This window comes from Sander vitreus, chromosome 18, assembly GCF_031162955.1.
Source record: "Sander vitreus isolate 19-12246 chromosome 18, sanVit1, whole genome shotgun sequence".
NCBI lineage: Eukaryota > Metazoa > Chordata > Actinopteri > Perciformes > Percidae > Sander > Sander vitreus.
In genome coordinates this window covers 19,837,802-19,857,555 of record NC_135872.1, presented here as the reverse complement: position 1 = coordinate 19,857,555, position 19,754 = coordinate 19,837,802, and positions in this window count along the sequence as shown.

Genomic DNA, 19,754 nt, shown 5'->3' with positions numbered 1-19,754 from the left:
TGGCAGATTTAGAAAAAAAGAAGCTTTTAAATCAGTTCCCCTCTCCAGTAAATTATAACCCTGCATTTTTAATTTCCTCTCTCCATACAATGTTATTCATTGGCATCCAAGCCAAACATGGGCCCCTGCAGCTAGCATAGCTCTGCAGGACAAACTGTCCTCTCATGCAGTTGCTACCTGTCAGGAGTGCAGGGGCGTGACTAAAAAAAAATGCATTCCTTGATGTAGAGCTGAGGGGTGTGTGAGGTGGAAGGAAAAACTGAAAAAAAGAACATAGAAAGTAAACCGCCGAGTGTAGATTTAATCTACAAAAATGGTTACGTGCCCAGAATTTTGACTGAGTTGACATCAAAAGTGGTCTAAATCTGATCACTGATAGCATATCATAGTCTTCGGCAATTATCTTAATATGTTTGTCAAAATGAATACTGTGGTCAAGAGGTGTCTGCACTGATTTTAAGAAGATCCAGAAGTGCAGCTTAATGAGACTCCAAATTAAAATGTAACAAAAGTCATGCAACGTACTGAAGATACAAACTGATGCCATGTCAAACGCTGAATTCGTGGACTTTGCATACCAATATTTCATGGCAATAATATCGCAATTACACGCTAAGAAGAGAATGTGCTTACACAAACGTGCTTAGTCCATGCCTCAGGAAACTGTCTAAGCTCCCTTTACCACTAGAAAGAGACAGACTTGGCTGCTGAAATAACATTAAGAGCCTGTTACAATAATAGAAAAGCCTCATTTGTTAGCATTACATATCTAAATACCATCTGAAAACCATGGCTCATTCTGATTAAGCAATCTCTTGTAACAGTGTAACATTTCAAACAGTTTTTACACCCACTGGCGTGTACTGTAGGCCCCATTACCGTATATCTCCTGTTTGCAACCAAGTGACCTTCCAGTCTGAAGTTAAATTTCATGTTGCACTGAGCAGATGTGTTATCAAGTCTAAAACGGATTTTGTTTTAGCATTTTGCAGGAACAATATCATTTATATAGGTATTTTACCGTCACAGTATATCTGCTTTTGTCATCAGGTCTGAATACTGTAGGGCTGTTTGACAGAGATGTCGAGCAGGTTTCAAACATGAAAGGGGATAAGAGATCTCGTTAGTGCACCAGACTGCCAAGAATGGCAAGGTTCTGCTAATTCAGCTGTATCTGTGCCACACAAGGCGATAGGATAAGGCACCTGGCTTTTGCTTAGACAGGCCTTGCATGTCTATGTAATCCAGAGAGACAGCGAGGGCAGAGCTCGAACTTCTCGTTAGATTTAGCCCAGAACACAACAACATAATCATGTCATTACCCTTGGGCCATTCTGCCACATTGTTGTTGCGGGTGGGAGACACTGGATTTGATTTCAGCAGGCTTAGCTGACCTTTGCTTCATGGCCCACCAGAACAGGGGAACTACAGCAGGCCGTCCTCCACGCTGGCACTCAGCCTAGCCAAACATTTTAACTTTCATAGACAAAAACAAAACCGTTTCGCCTTTCTTTCCCCCCATTTCTCCCAGTTCTAAAATATTTTTTATAAAGCATTGAGAGGACATGTTTTTACTAACATTTCGGTCTTGCAATTTTGCTGCTGTTGCAAAATACTGCCAAAATTCCTCCGCACACCCCCTCCATCTTTCTGCTCCAGTGTTGATTATTTTGATTTTTAGTCTTTTCTTTCCTCTTCAATGTGTTATTCATCCTGTTCCGTGTGTCTCCAGGCACACTTTAGAACTGGATATAAAATAAACAGTCGCGTTTTCACCCCTGTCGCTAGGCCTTGACTGCATATACCTTTAACAATAAACAGCTGGGTTTCTGGGCTTGTTTATACTCATCTCTAGCCGTTTGGGGACAGAGGCACAACAGGAACTAGACTGTGTGTATGGATTTGCTAGGCAGACGCCCACTACGAAGCATAGGGTTGGTGGACGCTACTAGACCATGATAGAGCTGAGGCTGCTGGCAGGTAGTGTGCACTCTGTCTGGCAGAGCTGAGGTTTACCTTGGAGTGACACCAACCATCTGCATGCTATAAGGACTAAATTGCCAGCTTGATGTCCAGCAAGCGAGACAAAACCGTTCCACATACATGAGAGTGTGTGTTTGTGTGATTTAGTGTATGTGTGTGCGTGGCTCTTTAAGAGAACCAGAAAGAGACAGAAATACTAAAACAGAGTATTGTAAGCCATTGCTGTACAGTAGCCATCTCATTCTGTAAAACTCACATGTAAATGTTTGTCATTTTTCATTTTACTGGCTTGATTTGAGTTCAAGTTGCTCAACAGTGGATGAAATTTCTAATTAGAATGTGAAAGGGATCACTCACGGTGATGAACCACGGGGGTTTATCGCAGGCTTTGCAGTTCTTCCCCAAGCTGTAGCCTTTTAGAGCCTTTCAGGCTATTGAGCACTTAGCAGATAAAGAACGAGACGGCAATTTGGATGACCAAACCTCATTTTGGCCTCTGGACATGATAGAACAGCCCAAAATTGTGGCATATTTTTCCACAGGAGTAGGGGAAGACCAACAAAACTAACGTGAGAGTGAACACGTTTGTGCTTTTACTAACACTGACATCTAGAAGTACTAAGTTTTAGTTTTAAAGCCTTTTTGTAACTTATCCAAGACGCAACATCAGTTTTGACAGGTATCTTGAAAGAACTGATGAAGACCAACCTTTCAGACCAGGGGTGAAACTTACCTTGCACAGCAGTTGGATTCTCGTGACGAAAATTCATGTGGTCAGGCTTCAAGTACTTGTGCGAACAGAGCTTGTGTCCGAACAGCAGCGAACGAACCAAGAAGCTACTGGCAGCTATGGGCGTGGTTTAGGTGTGTGTAACGGCTGCGACTGTTCATTCAAAACAACACTGACGGACGTGATAGACAGATGGTTCATCCAATCACCAGCCAGGTATTTTTTTAAGTGTCTGCCCTTTTCCAAACAGTTTCCAATGACAGCTTCTTAGTGGGTTAACAAACCACTCTGGCGCATTGGGGCAAAACATCTTATCGACTTAAACAGTAAAACCAGCTGCCGTAGTACTTCTAGATATTCTATCGCCTGGATGACATCATCATGCTTTATGGTTGCGAGTTAAGGGATTACAGCGTAACTACAGAGCCTACACCCGTAGCAGCTATGCCCACATTATAGCTGGACGTGCAGGTCCTCAAAATTATAACTACATGTTGAGGACACTGTGAAACAACTGTTTCCAATGCCCATAGAAATAGTTGATACTGAGGACAACATTAAAGAGATTGAAGAAAGTGTTTTCCATAGTTAAGTAAAACATCTAGTAAAGCCATTTACACTCCAAACCTTCTGCTCACCGAGGTCGCTGTTCTCTAGGAATGAATGAAAGTGGTCTCCTATTCTCCTATACAAGGTGGTGCTATCAACGGATCGAATCTGACGCTGAAGTAAAAATCTAAACATATGTCGTAGGTATTTACAGTGAGACTGTTAACAGTAACTCATTGCGTTGACTATAAATCCACTTTTAGGTCACTGACCTCTTTCACACGATGTGTCTTGCACTAGGCTCGGGCACATGGGAAATGCCATTTGGAGTCCAGGTCCCCTCCTTTGTTCTGTTTCATCATCTTTTCTGTTGATCCTCTCTGTATCAATAAAGAAGATATGTCCGTTAAACAATCATTCAATAAAAGTGTACACTGTGGACAGACATATGGAAACACTGATGGAAATGCAGCTACGAGTGGACAAAAGTGGGAGAATTGTCAGTCTGTACTATAAAGTGTCTAGCTGTAGCAAATTCACTAAATCTAGTTGGGATTATGAGTTGGCCCACACACAACCATCATGGTTTTCTCAGGTATGCAGTGAAAATTTCATAAATAATCTTCCCAGCGTCTCAAGACACAACACGCCGGAAAGACGCCTTTACTTCAGCTGACAAGAAAATTTAAAGAATTCATTACCCTGAAGTCATCTAGGGGAAACAAACTTTAACAACTCAGATTCACAGTATGAATGTCGTTTGGCCAATCCCCGGCCAGCTCTGGGGTTCTGATTAGTTTACCAGAAGGATGTGGGGCTCACAAGTGTGGCAGCTGCTTAAAATAAAGTGACAATATTTAATGGGGTTTCAAACCTCAGCGAGTCACTCCATCCTGCCAAGCCCCTAGTAATGGCATACACCCAAAACCCAGTTGTATCGAACAGGACATGGAGTAGTGAGCTCGTTCCCTCAGCTCAGTGCCATTAGGAGGCCTGGATGCAGTCAACCATTTTCAAGAGTTGCGTTTCCCATAAGCAGGAGCTTTTTATATGTGCACGTACGTGAAAAAAAAGGTAAATGAAAGGTAAATGCTCTCCTGGCAATCAATGCCTGGCAATCAAAAAGTCCTATAAAGTCAAGTTTGACCTAATATAGGGTCCTTCTCAATTTGTGAGGCCTTTGCAAAACAGTTTTCGTTATGATGATAAAATCCTAATGAAAAACATTCTCTTAAAATGTTTCACTTCATATGTGACTAGTGTAATGTGTGCAATGTCGCTTAATCTCTTTTGACTGTCTGTATTGCAGTCAGTTCAATCTACACTCTATGATCAAGGGCAGCTAAAATAGGTGTTCAGTCACACTCACATGCACACACACACACACAGATAGAGAAAGACAAACTCAGAGACTAACAGGAAATGCAATTACGGTCTGTCTGGGCGCAGCATTCCTCAGCAGTATGGCCAATTTCACAGCAATTTTAGTGAGTCAACAGGTTGTAAGTAATCATAATGAGCACCTTAATGTTTTCACACGGAGCAGAGCACCCCTTTGTGGTTTTATCCCTTGACCATTTAATCCTTCTGATCATCTACAGGCTATTTAAACTGTACACAGGAGCTGCCGGCTCGTACAAGTCCCTAGAGGAGGCACACCACCTCTGTGTTTGTGGAATACTGTCATTTAAACACTGTGTCAACAGAGATCAGGTTCCTCACATGGTCTCTCTTTTGCTCAAAGGCTGGCGGCGTACAGTAGAAGTGGACATTGCGCTGACAGTGTGCTGTCAGGGCCTCAGCTAGCAGTGAGTGGATAATTCATACAGCAGGTCATAATGGCACCCCACTTTTCAAGTTGTGTCTGACAGGATATGGTTAGACCTTTGTTGGAGACTGTGCTGAAATTAACATGAAAGGCTAAAGGGTAGATACTATACCTTTGAAGTGGTGTCTGCCCCCCTTAAACAGACATCTACAGCCAGTGAAATAAGATCTAGGATCAATTGGTTTAGGCATTTCTGAGACAATTGCAATAAAGCTGCTACTTTGCTTAAAATTAACCACACAGAAATGCAGAAAAATGCCTGTAGCAAGAAACACACACATTTACACTTATTTCTTTTACCTCATGGCTAGTGCAAGCCATGCTACAGTAGTGTTTTTTAGTGAAATATCATACCACCTATTGGATATATTGCCATGATATTTAGAACAGATATGCATGGTGCCCAGAGGAGAAATCCACTGACTTTTCCTCTAGTGTCAACATGAGGTTGACATTTGTGGTTTTGATTGACATGTCTCAACACTGGAATGATGGCCATCACATTTTAACATTTGATGGCAAATATTAATGATGCCCTGGTGATCTCATGACTTCTTATCTAGCCTAGCGGCATCACGAGGTCAAATTCCAGCCTCTCCCATACTTTAGTTTATGAACAAATACCTGCTAAACGAATACCATTTCCATCATCCTCGGTTGTACTGAGGCTGGTGCCAATTAGCAAATGTAAGCATGCTTACACACTAAACTAAGAAGCTGAACATGGTAAACATTATACCTGATTAACATCAGCATGCTAGCCAAGTCATTGTGAGCATGTTAGCATCCCAAAGTTAGCATTTAGCTGAAAGCACAGCCTGACGGAGCCACTTTGCTGCAGATTAGTAGTTAGTCTTGTTGATTTAGCTGTTGTCTCAGACATGTCACAATCCACAAAAGTATCTGAAATCGTATCAACCACATCGGATTTACAATCTCTCTTTTCTGCTGCTTTTCAAAATGCAGCTTTTTCTGAGATTACATTTTAAAAAGAAGCAAATACAAATTGTTATAGCTGCATGCATACAGATACAGTAGAAACAGACACACAACTGCATTGAAGGAACGCACACATGTTCACAGAAACATGCACACTGACACCACACAAGCAGCGGCTGTGAGTCCAGGTTGTCTGTGCATACCTCTGTCAGTGCCAAAATGATTAAACAAATACCCCCTTTGTGCGCAGCAGTCTTGATTAAGTTGAGTTGTATGTACCCTCTGAAAAAGAAATACAGAAAATGTGCCTTTGGTGGTGCCAAAATTCACTTGCCCTGTTAAAACATCGCTGCTGTCAAAGTTGTTTTTACTCCCTCACATGGAAACTAAATTTATCATGCCTCTCCTGAGCATTCAGGGATTTTTTATATATATTTTTTTAAACAGAATGAGTGTGATTATTTATGCGAAAAATAAACATTGAAACTTTATCTGCATTAGTGGTCACAGAATGCTGACACCAATACATTTCAGCAAGAAATTATTTTCAGTGCCACGATAGGAGTGGAAATACATTAGGACTGTTGTGGTTTACTTCATAGATTGTGGGTTCTTTAACATGATACAAGACCAACATGAGTGATTAGGATCTGACAAATTATACACCGTTTCAGAAAATCCAAAAGAAAATGTGTCTTCATTCTTTGTCATTTTGAATATTTGGAATTAAATTAAAGTGTATTATTTACTACATAATGTAATATAATATATGAAGATATGGGAATCTGCTGTCTTGTGAATTTGTACCCAGTGAGGTTCACAGTTATTATCATCTTCCCAGTTACAGATAAATTAGGTTTGCATGTAATGTCCAACATTTATCTTTATGTCAGATTGATATGTCTGAATAAAAGAGCAGACTGGAGGAAAGTACAATTTTTAGCACAACATTAAATCTATAACTGCCTAAAATATATAAGTCAGAAATATCATACTGTAAAATTGTACACATGTACTTTGAGTGAATGTAATAAATGAGATGAGCAAGCCTGCTCTCTAGTGGTGATATTCTGCACTGCAGCTTAAGGACTCGTAATTATTCTTTTCCTACATGTACTCTACTCTGTAGTTACGTTTAGAGCTGAAACATTTAGTCGATTTATTCATTAACAGAAAATTAAGTAGCAACAATTTTGACAATCTACTGAACCGTATTATAATTTTTGAAGCAGAAATACCTAAAATAATTAACCTAGAACTACCTAAACTAACAACTTCTCAAATCTGAATATTTGGTGGTTTTCTTAGTCTTCAATGGTAGTAAGTTGAATATCTTTGGGTTTTGGACTGTTGGTCAGATAAAACAAGACATTTGAAGATGTCGCCTTGGGTTCTGGAAAACTGAAATGGACGTTTTTTTCTTATTGTTTTTTGGATATTTTATAGACCAAGGGATTAACTGATTAATCAATAATGAAAAATAAAGTTTCCTGCATCCCTAGTTAATTTTGATTAAGAAAAAGTTTCTAAAGCTTAGAGGTCATAAATGCTTAAACGTCTCTGCCTTGCTCGAAAGTAAAAAAAAAAAAAAAAAAAAAAGAAGGTGGATTTCTGCTCTACATGCTCTTAAACAAACTTTTAAAATACCATATAAAGCTCCTGGAAAACAAGGGCTGATTGTCTTATTGTCTCACATTACACTTGATCTTATGCAGGCTGTATTGTGCAGCAATCCGTATAAGCAGTAACTCCTCATCATTTACCCCTGACAAACTCAGACTAAGCCTTTCTCTAGCTTAGTGTCTCTGTTTGAGATGACAGATCACTGAATAATGAATGACCCTCCTTTAGGATTCTTTTGATTTCATATTCTTATAGTGACTTTAACTCCCCACACGGAGCTGTTGATACATTATGCCGAGGCCTCCTGAAGATCCTGCATTATTAAAGTGAGGTTTCGTTTAAAATCATGTTCTCTGCTGCTCTAGCAGAGACAATTGTGCACCATTGCACATACCAAGGCACTCCGACAAATGAAATGCTGTCTTAAATGTATCATTCATAAGAAATGATTGTAAGGCGAAGTTTCACTGCTCTACCTGTATTCCTTTTTTTCCGTTTTTTTTTTTTTTCAGTGTTACCTGACAATACGTTATCTTGCATTTGCATTGTAGCAGGTCTTTTTTTAATTAGCAGATCAATAACAACTGATTACGGTGTCCATCCTGGCTAGGCAGAGCATACTGTATTGTGTGCAATCGAGTCATAGGCTCTGCTGGAACACTAGGCCTCATGTACTCATAAGAGGATCTCAGCTATAATACATCTGAATTGGATTTTAGAGGTTTGCAGTTGTTCTAAAATAAAAACAAACAGATCAATAATCTCACCTCACATATTTGACTGTTGAGTAGCCCACAGTGTCCATCCTGCCAAGAAAAGAGAAATCTCTGATATTATTTGAAGCACGACATGACCATGATGCTGTCCACGTTGGTGCCAGTTGTAGAAATCATACAGTAAGTTTAAGTTTAACCTCCTAGCCTAACCTCCTCCTTGCTAGTTTTTTGGCACAACATTTAAAGGTCCTATGACATGCTGCTTTTTGGATGCTTTTATATAGGCCTCAGTGGTCCCCTACGTTTATCGGTGTTTTAAGCACCCAACACGCACTAGGATTAGGCAATGGTTATGGTTAGGGTTAGGGTCACGTGAACGCACAAAACTAAGGGGAAGGGGTGGGGTAAGACAGAGAAATGATACGCAGCCTAAGATTAGGGTTAGGTGCCTTGAAGTCAACGGTCGCAGCGCTGCCTGGAAGGAGACGTTGGGGGCTTAAAACACCATTGAGCGTTCCCCTAATACTGTATCTGAAGTCTCTTTCCCGATATTTAGCCTTGATGTAGAATTACAGCCACTAGAGCCAGTCTCACAATGAGCTTTACTTAGGATGTGCCATTTCTGTGTCTGTAGCTGTAAATGCTATTGAGGAGGAGAGAGGGGGGGCAATGTGGAGGGTGGGGGTGTGGCCTTGACCAACTGCCATGTCTCTCTCTTTCTCATGGGCGGGCCAAATTCTCTGGACGGGCAAAGCAGAGAAAGGGGAGGTAATCTTTCAGCTTATGACGTCATAAAGGGAAGATTCCAGATCGGCCCCTCTGAGCTTTCATTTTCTCAAAGGCAGAGCAGGATACCCAGGGCTTGGTTTACACCTATCGCCATTTCTAGCCACTGGGGGACCATAGGCAGTCTGGGGGAACTCATTATGATGTTAAAAAACATCATAAAGTGATATTTTCATGCCATGTGACCTTTAAGACTTTTCTCATCACTTTTAATGGTCAGTATGTGGTAGGCAATGTCGAGCTGAGGTTGCATGGGGATACATCCCATTGCTTAGCATGTAAACAAGTGAGCAGGGGATGTAATACAAGTAATTGCCTTATATCACCACTATATCTCTCTAGCTCTTAAAGGTGAACTACGCCCGTTTTCACAATTCATACATGCTATTCCTATGGTCTAAGACAGTGCAAAATTATTAATAAATATAAACAACTCTCTCGCAAATCTCTCAAATTCAAATTTGTGATGTCATCAAGTATAAAGTCTGGAACTGCGCCATAGACGAATAATGAATTAGGTAAAATGTTATTACAATCCCCTGAAGCTTAGCCTAATATCAGCAAAACCAATAAGCTAGTGGTGGACTACCAGAGAAACAGAAGGCATCCTGTCCTGGGTGTCATCCATGGAGAGGAAGTGAAAAGAGTATACTCATAAAAGTACCTTCCTAATCAATAAAACTGGACTGGACTCACAAACAGTGCTGGAAAGGGGCTGGAACTCAAAAGGTACCGAGTACCAGCACTTCCGATTTCTGTCCACATGAGTACCGTTACTTCTTACTGAGTACCGCCACCTCCTGCGATGAGTATATGGGTACATTTTCTGTTTTAGAACTGAGAACACTAGATAAAATAGATAAAATAAATAGAATAAAGATTCAACTTTCCAGGCCATGGAAATAAGATATTGGAATTCTTCATTTACAGTAGGTGAGACAGGTTATCAGTAGGTGGAAACTGACCTCATTTCATGAAAAATGCATTCACTCCTTAAAAATAATGAATTATAATATTGTCATGTATAAACCTGATGCATTGCTTCTTTCATTTAATGTGGTGTGCAGCACTAGATGGCGATGTCACTGCAGGAACTCAATACCTACCTTTATACCTGTCTATACTAATACACAATACCTAGTCTTGTAGCTATGCAGCTTTGACTATCAAGCTCAATTCAAATTACTTCTTTGAATCTTTAAAAAACAAACTAGTTTCATTACACAATATTAAAACATATTAGGATTTGTTTCCATCAATTATATTATGTATTTTTGAATAACAATATAGCTGAGAGACATACTAGATCTGTCATACTAAACTGAGAACAGACTGACGACAAGTACAGAGGGGATACACAATACATGCTATTTTCTTTCCATATACTCCAACGAGATGTAGAACTTTACATCCATATGACATCATGTTCAGAGAGGAGATTTGTGGACATGTTTCACCTATTGTTGAGGCCAATGTGGAGCTATTTATATAGCCTCTGGTCTTTGGAATAGGCCCTCAAGATTATCTAACAGTGACAATGCTTAAAAACGAGGTATGTGGTAATAAGCCCTCAATGTCTCATTATGCACTCCCTTTTCACGCCTGTCGTTCCTGTTATTGATCCCTATTCTGACAGCAAATGCGTTAAAAGAACAAACTGATATGATATTCGATTACATATTTTCACACCTTTCTGGTATAGACTGTCAGAACTGACTTTTGCTTACAGCCTGCTTCACATCCCATCCAATGTCACATCACATCATATCTTTTTCTTTTTTATTTCCCTTTTCTTCCATGTGAGAACTTCTATCTATCACACTGATGTCATATCACTATGACATCACTATCTCTTTTGCAGCCCCATGTCCTTCCAATTGTTCTACAGGCTATTGTTGCGTCTTGCTTTAAGAACATGAGTAGACGGCTAAATGTAAACCAATGCTGTGGGTTTGGATAAAAGAAGCAAATTACCTTTCTGACCCCAGGTTTGCAGCTGCAGTTGCCATGCCTACAGCAGTTGCTAGCAGGCTTTGGTTATTTAAGCTGATGCCTGCTGTTCCTTCTCAAATGATTGAATTTCAAAGTACATCAGTGTATTGTTGTCATTTAGTCATCATTCATCTTCCCCCATTACTGCACAAGCCCTTGGCAAATATTTGTAAAAGTATGATTATACAGTAGATGGTTTCTCGTGTGAACGCGCTAATTACAATTTGAAAAGAGATGACGCCATAAACTTAACAGAGGTAATTTTATGCTCTGTTACTGTCAATTAATACTGTACATTACAGCCGTTTGATTTCTAAACCATAAAAAAAAAAAAAAAAAAAAATAGAAAAATTACTTTCTTTTTATTGTTTCAATCGTGTATTTTTTTTCTCTTGGTCAGTATTGGATATAGTGCAAAATCCTGAACTCTTAGGGCGTACTCACACTTGGCCCAGTTAAACCGTACCTGATCACGTTTGACCCCAAAGTCTGCATCATTTGACTAGTGTGATCTACGTACCGTGCCCGGGCACGGTAGGCTTAACTGTTCCCTGGCCCGCTTCCAATTAAGATTATTGATGCGACTGTTCCATTACAAACATCATGGCAGCAAGGGAACACGTCGGTCTATGGCAGAAGTGCAGTGTTTATTGGAAATTTGAGCAGACGAGAGTATACAGGAACAACTGTATACAACCCACAAGAACTCAAGAGATATTTGGAGAAATTCAAAACCATCTACGTGCTCATGGGTATGAAAGAACCACTGAGCAGTGCCACCAAAAGCTGAAAAAACTGCGTGTTCAGTTTTTGAAGGTATGGGATGCACTCCGTAAATCTGATAGCTCGTCGGACATTAAGGATAAATTCCATTGGTACGATTGGATCGACAAAATAATTGGCTTGAAACCAGCCAACCTAATGTTTTGGAGTCGCGTCTGGGAACAGCGTCTGACAACGTTACAGAGGACACTGGACTGGCGAGCCCATTGAACGGCGAGTAACATTAGCCTATGCTAGCTTAAATTTGATGACTACTGTTATACTAACACGCTCAGTCGTTTAAGATCTGTACATGCCAGTGTGTAGTCAATGCATACTACCCATCATATGTTGCTGCCGGGGCTTTCTGTGACCGTTTGGCGTTACGGTAGGAAAATCTGACACGGTAGGACAAATCAACAGGACAGGAATTGTATCCCCTGGCCACGGGAGCGCGCTTGCATTCAAGGAAGTGTTGTTTTATTGCTGCGCTTCGCTTTTACCTCTTCAATGAGAAAAATGTGAGTTGTTTAATTCATTGTTTTAGTATTAGGGTTGTATTGACAGTGTTTTCCAAAGCAACAAGAGGCTAATTCATCAACATAAATGCATCTTTTCTTTGAGTTGCTTCTATTGTAATCCACTTTTCCATCCTCTGCGAGTGTGGTCTGGGGATGGCTCATTTTTGCTACACTGACCCTCCCTGCCCAAAAACAGAAATCACCTTAGAGGGCAGGAAGGAGCGAGCCATCCCCAGACCACACCTGCGCAGCATTAAAAGAACACTTCCCTGAATGCAAGCGCGCTCCCGTTGCCAGGGGATACAGTTCACACCTGTATTAGTCTTTGCCTGTGAAAATTAGCAGATGTTTTTATTTGTGTTTACGATGTTTATTTTGGTTTTATTTTCAGTCACATCAGATCAGTCACACACTGGTGATGAGGTGTAGACTGATAGTACTACACCTAATACACCCTCAGAGCAGGGCAAGAAGGGGAAAGATGAAGACAGATGTGAGTGACATGATGGAGGCCTTTGTGGACATGCAAAAGAAACAGCATGATGAATTAATGCAAGGGGCGCTGCTGCGTCACCAGCAAGAGAAGGAGAAACACACAGGGATACAGAAACACTACAAACAGCTAATTACTGCCTCACGGTTATATGCCTGCAGCAACCAGTCAAGTTGCAGTTTACATCCTTGTCGGTCCAGATGCATATAATTAGAGATTATAATAGAAGATTTTAAAGGTATTAAGTAGGGGTGTACGATTCAGAGTGCCCAGGCTTCAGTGTGAATTCGATGCAGCGCCATCTATGGGAATGGCGAGGTGATGTCATTTCAGGACAATAGTGTCAAAACGAGAAAAAAATAAAAAAAATATGAATTGATTTTTGGAATTCTATGAATCAATTTTGAATCGGTAGAGCTTGAATCTCGATTCAAATTTGAATCGATTTTTTTGCACACCCCTAGTATTAAGTGTATTTTTTATTATTGTATTTGTTATACACTATATTGACATCCAGTGAATAACTTCCAGTGAGAAACATGCTGTCTTCATTATTTTTACAGTGAAGTACTAAAAGAGAGTTTCGCAACATGGTGCGATGACAATCCCCTAAAGTTTAGTCTAATAGCGAAACCAATAAGCTAGTGGTGGACTACCAGAGGAACAGCTTACCAAGTCTTGCGTATAAATATATCCAAGATGCATGCGATGATCATGCCATGCAACTGCTAAATTAGAGTACCGGCACCTTTTTTTGGTCCAATTCAGGCTCTGCTCACAACAGTGAAGCCCTCTCCAGGAAGGGAGAGAGACAGAGCAGACGGAGGCAGTGGCAGAGAGGAGGACGAGGGAAATAATCAAAGCCATCTTGGATAACCCTTCTCAGCCTCTCTACAACAAGCTGTGGCAGATTGGCAGGATGAAGGACAAGATCAAAGCAAGATGGAATTAACCAGGTCGAGGTTTGAATAACGGCCATAAGATTATTTTTTGGGGCATTTCAGGCCTTTATTTATATGGGACAGCTGAAGACATGAAAGGGGAGAGAGAGGGGAAACGACATGCAGCAAAGGGCCGCAGGGCGAAGCCGAACCCACGGCCGCCGCATCAAGGAGTAAACCTCTATATATGGGCGCCTGCTCTACCAGGTGAGCTGCCACAGCTGCCCCAAAAACAGATGTTTTTGTAGAACATTATGATGTTACAGTGAAATGGCTCCTTGACATTTTAGAAATAAAATGTCATAAATTCATCATTTTATTCTATTTGACATTTATGTGACAATTTGTCATAATTAGCATAGTTGAGGTATAGCCAAAAACATGTTTTGTGAGGTAACAATGACCTTGACCATGATCACCAAAACCTAATCAGTTCATCAATGAGTCCAACTGGACCTTTGTCCCTCAAGCCTCAATGTTCCTAAGATATTGCGCTCACTATAAAGCAACAGACGGGCGAACAGACAGCCTGGGACATAACACCCCTGGCCACGGCTGCCTCCGGCCACGGCTGCCATCGGAGTGGAGGAATAACAAAAAAAGACCATGGCACAATGCACAATGGATAAATCTCCTGTTCTGGACTGTTTGACATCAAACTGCTTTTGTTTGATGCCCAGCATCTTTTCTCACTAGGACTAAGAATGGCACTTAATTCAACAATACTATGATCCTGGAACAATACAAACATATACGTACACAGACAAAGCAAACCCTCTGTTAATCTCCATTCACTCTCCATATGGCTGAGTGTGTAATCTTATAAACCAGAATCACAAATATCCCTAAACCACCCGCATTTAGCAATGAAAAATTATAACTATCAATAAAAACGTACTGTTGCCATGATGAAAAAAGCCCATCTAATATGTTGCTGTCATAATCATTATACTGTATGCATCGACATCATCATCATCATCATCATCACCACCATTTGTAAGGAAATTAAGGCTTAAGGCCCTGACACCCCAAGGCGACCGTTGGCCGTTGGTCTAAATTGGGCCTAGTTTCTGCAATGTGTCCAGCACCGCCGCCATGTGTCGGCCTTCGTCGGCCATTAAATCGGCGTCAGCGTTTAACGTTTCATTTTGAAACGTTTATAAATGAATATGATAATAATTAAATAATAATTTATAATGAAAAAGCCGCAGTTTTTCCCACATAATCACTTACATTCTATTTGTTGTTGGGACCAGACCAGTGAGACAAAGGGAATTAACATGTGGCCAACATGAGGCAGGCCACAGGCCTTCTCAAACAAAGAGAAAGGCCTTCATGTAATCTCAGAAGCCTAAGACTTCACACCTCCACGTGAAAGAGTCTTCAAAATGGTCGAAAGTACAAAACCACGAGGAAAAGAGGCTCAAAATGGCTGAGAGGTCCTGACGTCCTATTGGCTGAGGTTCCTTGAACGCAGCAGGGGCTGCGACCAGGTGGCGGAGGAATAAAAAACCCTGTCACCCATTTCCCACCGCTTTTCGCTTGCAACCCGTGGCTGAAGAAAGCACGCCGTCAACGTTGTATGAGAATAATAGTATCATTCACTGGTCGAGTGAGCTGTTCTGTATCTTTCGTGATACAAGGGGATCCTAGTGAGACACTAAACAGTATCTCACCAAATCTGCAGAGAGGGTTATTAACCCAGTTTTTTGAGGAAAAAGAAGGACATCGCGCTTTGCTTTTTCTTCAAAGTCGACTGAGCTTTTCCACTCCACTGCCCTGGACGGAGCTGTCTCGTTAATCACTGGTAAGTGGTTAACCCGTTTCTGCTCACCGCGGAAAATCCGCCGGACAACCTAACGGACTATGCACAAAGTAAGAGGCTTGATAGTTCTGGGCAGATATAGAACAGTGTGTTTTGTTAATGAGTGAAGGCTATTGTTGCCATTGTTTTTGCCATTAATGTGATCGGGCCGCCGCGTCCCAGTTTTGCTGTGAATGAATCATTGATCACGATATTGTTGAAGTTTGATTGAAGAATTATTGATTGAACGTCAGTATTTTTGAAGTTAAATAAATCCTATTAGACTTTAACAAGAAGTCGTTGTGTGGTATTTGGTATTTGGTATTGTAATAACAGCTGGTTATACAGGTCAGTGCTCGATTGCTCACCCTTATTTTGTTCCTTTTAAAGAAACAAGATAGAATAATCAAATGAATTAAGATCTGTATTTTAAAGAGAGACTCAGAGACCATGTGGTCTTTCAAACAGAGGGTTTCGGCCTACATGTAAATTCCACAACCCTTGCTCCAAACTCCTAAATGAAGAAATGGAGATAAGAAGGCCACAAAATGGCTTCTGGGTGGACCTTCATGAAGGTTTTCACACCTTCGACAGTTCGGAATCTCCCCATTGGCTCAGCAAGACCCTGAACACAGCATGAGGTCGGGGCCTATAAAACCTGCTGACACACCAAAATCATCGCTTTCCATCTCAACTCTGGTTGTAACAGGTCAGCGCCCAAGTTTGTGCTAAAACTTCCATTTTTGAAACAAAGGGGATTTAATTTCAGTGCTGGGAGCACCGTGGATCCTATGAAACCACGCGCCAGTGTTTTCATATCTGCAGGAGAAGGAAACAACGTTTTTCTTCTCAAGTTGACTAAACTGTTCCCTTCCTGCTGTTTTTGGAGGGAAAAGTTTTCCGTGAACTCGCCGACAGGCGATCCGGATTCTCGTTCGAATTGTGTTATGACATTAATGTGATTTTGATTAATACTTGTGCTATTGCTGCACACGTGATTTATTAATCTGATTGGACCGCCGAGTCCAATCTGTTTTGCTGTGAATGTGTCATCATTCAATCAATCATTTGATCACAATACTGTTGATATATGTTGTGTTGAATACTGTAGCTTGTGAACTGAAAATGCTACACTGCTGCTCCATTCTCGGAGTTTAGTTACTGTTAGTGAGATAATAAGCTCTGTTGGTCCGTCTGAATACAGCCTGCGGCGTGACGAGAACGCCACATCGCGGCCGTTTAGACCGATGGAGCATGTGTTTATCTCCGCGAAGAATCAGCTGTTTGCACACCAGAGTGTGTATAATAAACATTTCCCCTCGTTGACAAAGTCTCAGACTCTGCCCTAACGTCACGTTGGGCCAGAATCCTTAGTGGACGAGAGGAGTGTTTATTCCTCAGAGCCTCGAAATCAAGACTCCGAATGCTCCTTTTTCTTCTTTCTCTAAAACATGCTTTCCTTCCCTCTTTGACACTAACCTGACATACACACACCTTTACACACATCCACCCAGACATGCATACACGTGTTGTGAACAGCTAACACGATTAGCCACAACAGTCGCATATACACACGCCTAAACGCACACACGGGCGTTTAATAGCTAAAACCTGTGTATCTCTTTGTGTATCTATTTGTGTCTGTAGCACATAGGCTAGCTTGAACGAGCTGACGGCTAATCGTGATCGCGTTGCCTAGCAACCCCCGCGGTCTCTTCATCCCCCCTCCTCGCACACACACACACACACACACACACACACACACAGACCCAGACACATGCCTGCTACATGTCGGTTGGCTGTTTTGCTTTTGGTTGTAATTTTATAAAAGAGGTATATTGGTTTTGATTGATCGAAGAATTATTGATTGGCCATTGATGATTTTGAAGTTGAATAAATTCTATTATACTTTAAATAGCAGTTGTTGTGATTATTTTGTCTATTTGTTGTAATAATTGCTGGTTGAACACAGGTCAGTGCTCAAATTCACCCTTCCTTTTGTTCCTTTAAAGAATACCAGATAGATTAACCAAGGTAAGATCTGTATTTTAAAGGGAACACCACCTAAATGAGACTTTCACAGTTTGGTTATTGGCCCCTGAAGTTCCAGGGTGGTGCCCCGTTTTGATTGTTTCTCGATTTGATAAAGTTATTAATAACCATATTCATAACTTTATTAATATTGATAAAACATCTTTGATCATTTGCCAATAATTATAATCTGTACACCTACAACTTCCCAACAATACATTTCACATGTCAGTGTCTCCTCTCCGATGTTCTCCGCATGGTTGGGGAACCAGCCTGGCTTTCTATAGAACAATCAGTCTGCTGCGGGACCTCTCTCCCGGCCCTATTTAGTTAAGACAAACAAATCTTTATACGGGGGGAACTTTCTAGTACACAGTTCTTTGAAAGTCTGGAAGCAGATTAAATTGTACTTGAAAGCCCCAGATATGTTCATAGACAGCCCTATCTGCGACAACCATGCCTTTAAACCTTCGGGGACGGATCCCGTGTTGGCTCTCTGGAGCGAAAAAGGAGTGGAATGTATCAGGGGGGGCACTTCATGTCCTTTGGGCAATTGATGAACAAATATAGCCTCCCAGCCTCAAACGTTTTCCAATATCTGCAAATCCGACATTTTGTAAAGTCTTGCAGACATACCACGGCATTACACATTCAAAAACATAACTAATGTTCGGCCAGGAAGCAAAAGAGCAGTGGCAATCTTATACCAGACTCTGATCAGCCATGAAGCAACCAGCACAGATAGGTCAGGAACTGAGTGGGAGACAGAATTGGAGGTGCCCCTCACTGAGGAATTCTGGGAATCAAGTCTTGTGAACATTCATAGGTGCTTGGGGTCCAATATGGTCTGTTCCCTGATGGATTATTAAACTTTCTTTCATTAGCATTTTGCTGCTGGTAGTCCCAGCACTGATGTTTGTCCTGGCTGGGTTCAGGTTGTCTTAGTCGCTGGCTGGGGGCTAGCTGTGGCCCATGTACAGGTGCTGGTCATATAATTAGAAATGAAAAAGTTGATTTATTTCAGTAATTCCATTCAAAAAGTAAAACTTGTATAATGTATACATTTATTCCACACAGACTGATATATTTCAAGTGTTTATTTCTTTAACTTTTGATGATTAGAACTGACAAAAATTAGAATATTGTGAAAAGGTTGAATATTGAAGACACCTGGTGCCACACTCTAATCAGCTAATTAACTCAAAACACCTGCAAAGGCCTTTAAATGGTCTCTCAGTCTAGTTCTGGAGGCTACACAATCATGGGGAAGACTGCTGGTTTGACAGCTGTCCAAAAGACGACCATTGACACCTTGCACAAGGAGGGCAAGACACAAAAGGTCATTGCTAAAGAGGCTGGCTGTTCACAGAGCTCTGTGTCCAAGCACATTAATAGAGAGGCCAAGGGAAGGAAAAGATGTGGTAGAAAAAAGTGAAACAAAACCCATTCAAAAATGTGGGGGAGATTCACAAAGAGTGGACTGCAGCTGGAGTCAGTGCTTCAAGAATCACCACGCACAGACGTATGCAGGACATGGGTTTCAGCAGCTCAAGCCACTCCTGAACAAGACACCGCGTCAGAAGCGTCTCGCCTGGGCCAAAGTTATGTTCTCTGATGAAAGTAAATTTTGCATTTCCTTTGGAAATCAAGGTCCCAGAGTCTGGAGGAAGAGATGAGAGGCACAGAATCCATGTTGCTTGAAGTCCAGTGTAAAGTTTCCACAGTCAGTGATGGTTTGGGGTGCCATGTCATCTGCTGGTGTTGGTCCACTGTGTTTTCTGAGGTCCAGGGTCAACGCAGCCGTCTACCAGGAAGTTTTAGAGCACTTCATGCTGCTGACCAACTTTATGGAGATGCAGATTTCATTTTCCAACAGGACTTGGCACCTGCACACAGTGCCAACGCTACCAGTACCTGGTTTAAGGACCATGGTATCCCTGTTCTTAATTGGCCAGCAAACTCGCCTGACCTTAACCTTATAGAAAATCGATGGGGTATTGTGAAGAGGATGATGCGATGCGCCAGACCCAACAATGCAGAAGAGCTGAAGGCCACT